Here is a 6,758-nt window from a genome sequence, read left to right on the forward strand (position 1 = left end):
TCAGTGGTTAAGTTGTATTTACAACACTGTTCCAGAACAGTTCAACCCAAATATTCAGATGTGTCCAGCACATTTTATGGAGGACTGTTTCCTGATCCTGGGAGAGTAGACTACAATGCCGGCTGTTCTGACTCACAAATTGTAAGTACGTTTTTTTTATATTTAAAGAATTTGCCACTGATGATTCAAACGTGAGTTTTGGGCAGTGTAGAGTAGCGCTTGTTGTTTGTCATTTCTCCGATCACAAATGCAGACATGGTTTTATGTTACGCTCCGGCCTGACGGCATCACAGTATGGTAAGGGGCGTAAAATTTCCATCACACGCTTGAGGTATTCGGCCAATCACAACGCACTAGATAGCTGGCCAATCAGAGCACACCTCGCTTTTCAGACCGATGAGCTTTGTAAAAATCGACGCATTTCAGAAAGGCGGGGCATAGAGGAGAAACAATGTACAGTATGTGGAAAATAATGTGTAAACACATTTCATTACACCAAATACACAAAATAATGTTTAGCAACATCATATGACCCCTTTAACATGAAAACCAAATTTTACAAAAATAATCTGATTCTGATCTTATTTTTTGGAAGACTCTTGGCAATGTGATGACTCGTACATCATTACTCTAGCAATTAGTGTCTAAGAAAAAGAACTGAAAAATGACTGTGTGGTCATTTCTAAAGGTCCGATATGGAAACCAAATCAAATCTGTGTGCGAGAACAAAGCCTTAGATTTGTTGCAGATCTTTTTTTAAATCTCTCCCTCAAATTATTCCATTTATGACCGCCTTCCCAGGATGCTACTTAAAGGGGTAGTTCACCCAAAAATGAAAATTCTGTCATTATTTACTCACCCTCATGTCATTCCAAACCCGTAAGACCTCCGTTCATCTTCGGAACACAAATTAAGATATTTTTGAAGGAATCTGAGAGCTCTCTGACCGTCCCCATAGACAGCAAGGGTTCTTACATGATCAAGGTCCAGAAACGTAGCAAGGAGATCGGTAAAATAATCCATGTGACATCAGGGGTTCAACCGTGATTTAACAAAGCTACGAGAATACTTTTTGTGCTCAAAAGAAAAAAAAAAGAACGACTTTATTCAACAATTTGTTTCCTCGCTGTTTACGCTTTGATTTGAACGAAAACGTGTCCACATGGCGCAGCTGACACAAAATAGCGTATGCAATTTACATTCAGTGGATACTCTCCAAAATGGCGCTAGGGTGACGCAGAGGAGACGAATTGTTGAATAAAGTCGTTATTTTTTACTTGCACAAAAGTATTCTCGTAGCTTTGTAAAATCACGGTTGAACTCCTGATCATGTAAGAACCCTTGCTGTCTATGGGGACGGTCAGAGAGCTCTCAGATTCCTTCAAAAATATCTTAATTTGTGTTCCGAAGATGAACGGAGGTCTTACGGGTTTGGAACGACATGAGGGTGAGTAAATAATGACAGAATTTTCATTTTTGGGTGAACTATCCCTTTAAGGCCTGTTTTTGTTTTAATTCTGTGTATTGGTGTCAGCACATTTTTATGAAAGTTTTTAAATTCCAATTTTATAATTGTTGTTAGAGGGCAGGACCCTCGAGTTTAATTCATGGTGACTGTAGCCCGATTGAATAGTTTGTCGTATGATTACTTGAACTGAGGACATAGGTTCATAGCAGGTGGTAATTTGAGTGTTAGATGTACACCATTTTGTTCAGTTGCACTTTACTGTCAAAAATGTTAAATGTATAATAGTATATTTAAATGTAACACTACAATTCAGCAAATGTATGTTTTGCATTTAAACCATTGGAACATGTACAGTTATTGCTTGAATGTTTGAAATTTGTGGTATGTTGTTCCTACATATATAGTTGTATATAAGTCATAATAAATACAGGCAAATAATCTGTCTTTATTGAACTGCTTCGAGGTAATCACCCAAACATCCATGAATCCATCCATGTTCACTCATTCTCAGCCACTACTGTCACCTTTACTATGTTCATAAAAATTAAGGAAAATATATTACTTTAATTTACGATCTTGATTGCTTTTCTTCATAACATCAAAACAGGAACGACCAACAGAAGTTATTCAACAACAACTTTTAAGGTGTGTTTTTTGGTTCATAGACACCACCCATCGGTAAGAAGATATCAAAACAATATACAACCTAACTTTATGAACTGAATCCTGAATATCAAAGAACCCTAAAAAAAAATGTATCGCAGTGTGCACAATAAAAATAAGCAGGACAACTCTTTTCAACATTGATAATACTAAGAAATCTCAAATTTCTTGAGCACCAAATCACCATGCTAGATTGATTTCTGAAGGATCATGTCACAGTAAAGATCATGTCTGGGTTAATTATGCTGAAAATATGAGCTTTTAGCTTGGCCATCACAGGAATAAATTACACTTCAGTATAAATTAAAATAGTTGTATTTTTTATTTATTGTATTTTTGATTAAATTAATTGCAGCCTGAGTGAGCAGATGATAATTATTTAATCATTAATTAATTATTTCATCCTTATTACAACCCTGTAGAGCTGCATTAAAAAGGAAAAAAATAAGGGGGAAACGTGTATCCCCAATCAACCTTCAGAAAAAAAGAAGATCAAACTGTTTAAAGTATGAGAACAGCAAACACAATTGCTGATAAACTAATGATGTTGGTCTGGCGGCTGGTGGGGAGACCGAGAAGCCCCCATGCAGGTCAAAACAGCTCATCTTCATTGAATGGAAGAAGGTGTTTTAGAACCTGACATGATCACCACCTTCCAGTCCTGTACGGATTTAAGTGGAGCTGTCAGTCCCCTACACTCTTAAAAATAAAGGTGCTTCACGATGCCATAGAAGAACCTTTTTGTCTAAATGGTTCAATAAAGAACCTTCAACATCTGAAGAACCTTTCTGTTTCACAAAAGGTTCTTTGGGGCGAAAAAAGGTTCTTGAGATTATAAAAAAGTTAATAAAGAGATGGTTCTTTAAAGAACCTTTGACTGAATGGCTCTTTGTGGAACTAAAAATGGTTCTTCTATGGCATCGCTTGAAGAACCTTTTGAAGCACCTTTATTTTTAAGAGTGTAGACCCTAAAACACAGTCAGGTAACAACAGTGCAAGAATAAGTAATTTATAAACAAACAAACACACAAATGTAATGCAAACTTATTTGGCATTATGCTATACTTCCCCATTAATTGGAAATTGTTGTCATAATTTACAAATCCTCTGCAAAAATTTAGCCAGAATATCATTTTTTACTAATTTTTACTAGATATATCTTCCATACAGTGAAAATGATATCGTGTGTGATAATGAATAGTGACTTACTATTCATATTACTATTCCATAGGCTAACATTCTACATAACATCTCCTTTAGTATTACACAGAAGCAGGGGCGATTCTAGGATTTTCATTTTAAGGGGGCTCAGCCCCCAGTGAGGGTATAATAATAATAAAAATATATTTTTTTTTATTAATAGGGGTCGTATACTAAACTTATTGCAGTATTCCACTGTATTGCATAGATAGGTGTAACATTTGAGTACTGAATAAGCCAAATTCAAGTCTTCATGATCTCACACACACAACCTGTTTACTGCACAAACACAAAATTTTACTGTTTGCATTTCTAGTACAACCCCCTTTCCTTAGCTCAAGTATGCAAACCTCTTTGCCACATGCACTGGAATATGTATTATATTGAAAGTTGCATTTTCAAATGAAAATGGCAACATGATCGTTTTATAAAGTGTGCCTGAAAAGCTCCAGCTCCAGTTGGTTCCAGCTCTCGCCTGAAACCAACACGGAAATGACAAAAAGTGCAGTTTATCGACTGGCCGCTAGAGGCTGGCTCCAAAAGGGAGTCTGTCCCATAGACTCCCCATGTTAAAATGCCCAACTTTACAGCAGAAAAAACTGTTTACAGCCTGGTACAAAAAGTGATTTTGGTCTATATAGGTAATTTTGCCCTTCATGACAGCTGTGAGGGGGGTAACTCATCCGTTGAAATTATATTAAGCCTTAAAGTTGTGCATAATTAAGGGCGTGGCCACTTGAGTGACAGGTGGACTTGCCGCTCTGCTCCAGAGTGTGAAACTCGCTAGACCAGGGCTATTCAATTAGTTTCATTTGAGGGCCGGATTATTGAATTGAAAATTTGAAGGGGGCCAAGGGGGAGGGGCCCGTTCCCGATCTCTTTCTGGGGGCCTATAAAATTAGAAATTAAATTTAAATGCATATTCAGCAGTAAAATCAACTAATATTACCAACACCAAAATCTATAAAAACATTAGTATTGTCTGATTTAATTAAATAATTAATAATTTTGAGGAGGAGTCCAGGATTCATCGGGAAAACATTTTTAAAATTCACCTACTAGGAAGAAGAGCAATAAGACGGCATTATAAAATGAAAAAGTGCGCTTTTTTATTTTGAATGGTGAAGACGTGCTCACCCACAGACATTCACAGGTTTTTGAAGTATTAGCAAAACAACAAAGCTAATGCTTTTCACGGAATTTACGCAATTACCCATTATACATTGTGATATAGCCTGGTTTGTTGGTCCGTTAGATCGGATTGCTTTCTCACTACAACCGAACCAGAGTTCGTTTCCAATCGAGCCGAGACCACCTCGTTCAGGCAATCTCGGACCGATTGTTTTGGCACGGATCCGGGCACGATTGCTGTGTTCACATATGCCCAAACGAACTGAGCTAAGGGGGGAAAGGTTCCGAAACAACGAGCCAGGTGTGAAAGCACCCTTAGAAAAATGGCTTTAAAGATTTTTATTTGTCCAGAAAAAAATTTATTATTAGGGGTGTAACGATTCACTCGTTTTATCGATTACAAACCCTGACCCTTGAAGCACGATTTTTTTAATCGTGAATCGTCGATTTCGGACAGTAATCGATATAAAATGCTAAGAATCGAATGAATCGCGATTTCTATAGCGATTCAATGCTTTCAAAATATATACACATTTTTTGAGCAGCTAATGTGTGATCTCTCCTTAGTACTCGTGGCTAGTAATGCTAAAGTGAAGTAGTTTTGCTTTTCTGTAGTTTTTCAATGGCTCTCGGTCATACTGACGACATCTGATGCATTTATTGCATGGACAGAGCAAAAATGTAAGTGTCTACTTCAGCTGTTTTCTTTATCGTGTCGTTGATACTGTCAAGTGCATCATCCAAGCTGGATTCTTCTTTTGTGTTGCTGAGCACCTCAAAATGGTTCTTGAGCTTGTAGAGCTCTTTGTCTTTCAGTGTCAAACTTCTGTGCGTTTCCTCTTTTTAACATTGAACTTGTAAGATAAAAACTAACTAAACTGAAACTGAATACCTTTGGAATACCAAAGAAGGGTGATGGCTACATAGTGAACTGGTAGGCCTATATAAAACAATCATAAAATTGCCATTAGGAAAAAATATTAATACATTCATATACAGTATATAATAATACATTCATAGGCCTACATAAAATTATTGTATTTGACATTTCTGTCACTTCTGAAATGATGGCTACGCCCCTGATGTGACAAAATGTTAGCCTATACATAATACTTTTTAAAACTCTTTTTTTAAAGTCTTGGCTTACATACATTTCTACATATGCCATGTCATGCCATAGCATCATTAAATTTGCATCTAACAATGGACAAAAGTGTTTGTTTTTTTCTCTCTCTAACCCATGGTTCTCTAACCATAAAGGCTGCTGTGTAATTTGCCCCCTGACTAAGCATTTAAAGATTTTAGGGGAAGCATTTAAATAATCCTGTGAATGCACTTAAAGAATGCAGAATCGAATCGTTATAATCGAATCGAACCTAATTTAATTGTGAATCGAATCAAATTGAATCGTTCTTAATTTGCAAAAATCGTTCTTGAATCGAATCGAAAACATATGAATCGTGAATCGAATCGATTCGCTGTCTACCCAAAGATTCACAGCCCTATTAATTATGAGTAGGACACTGGAAATCTGGCAATTAGATGTTTTAATGAAAATGATCTCAAACTTGATTTCTACCACTATTTTGAAGTTATTGTAGGTACTCTGCTTTTGCATTGCCTGCAAAAAGTGAGATGTCACGCCAAGGCAAAAGGCAGTAACTTCCACATTATTATTTACAATATTTGGGTGCTGATTACCATTTACAGAATCATTATAGTCACATCTGTATAAATCTAGTGATCATTGGCTAGGCTATGTGATTAAATTTTTTTTCTGACCGTAACAACAGACAAAAAGTTAAACGTGAGTGGATACCATGCAACCCCTTTCAGTTTGACATCACAGATCGATACTCTTGCTTTCACACTTGGTTCGCTTGCCTGGACCGAACCCGAGTTCGATTGCTCCCCCCTCCCCCTGCCCCCGCTGGACTGCATTCATTTAATTTAATTTGGGTCCAAACCGCGGTTCGTTTGCGTCATCAAGCCAGCAGCTGTTTACCCCATTGCTTAGTAATGATGGTGCAGGAGAAGGCGGCAAACATTGCTCTCTGCACTTTTATATATTTACGTTTTTTAACTGTTCGCTTTGTTTACAAAGCTTTTTTTATTTTATAATGCCGTCTTATTGCTCTTCTTCCTAGTAGATGCATTTAAAAAAAAAATTCCCGATGAATCCTGGACTCCTGCTCAAAATGACTGATTAATATAAGGACAGCTACAAAAAAAAAAGCTGTTGTCGTTCCGTCCTGACGGATGACAGTCGTGATAGCTAAGTGGAATCCCGGAAAAT

The sequence above is a fragment of the Sinocyclocheilus grahami genome, unplaced genomic scaffold (genome assembly GCF_001515645.1).
Source record: "Sinocyclocheilus grahami isolate Dianchi unplaced genomic scaffold, SAMN03320097.WGS_v1.1 scaffold809.1, whole genome shotgun sequence".
In the NCBI taxonomy this organism is placed as follows: domain Eukaryota; kingdom Metazoa; phylum Chordata; class Actinopteri; order Cypriniformes; family Cyprinidae; genus Sinocyclocheilus; species Sinocyclocheilus grahami.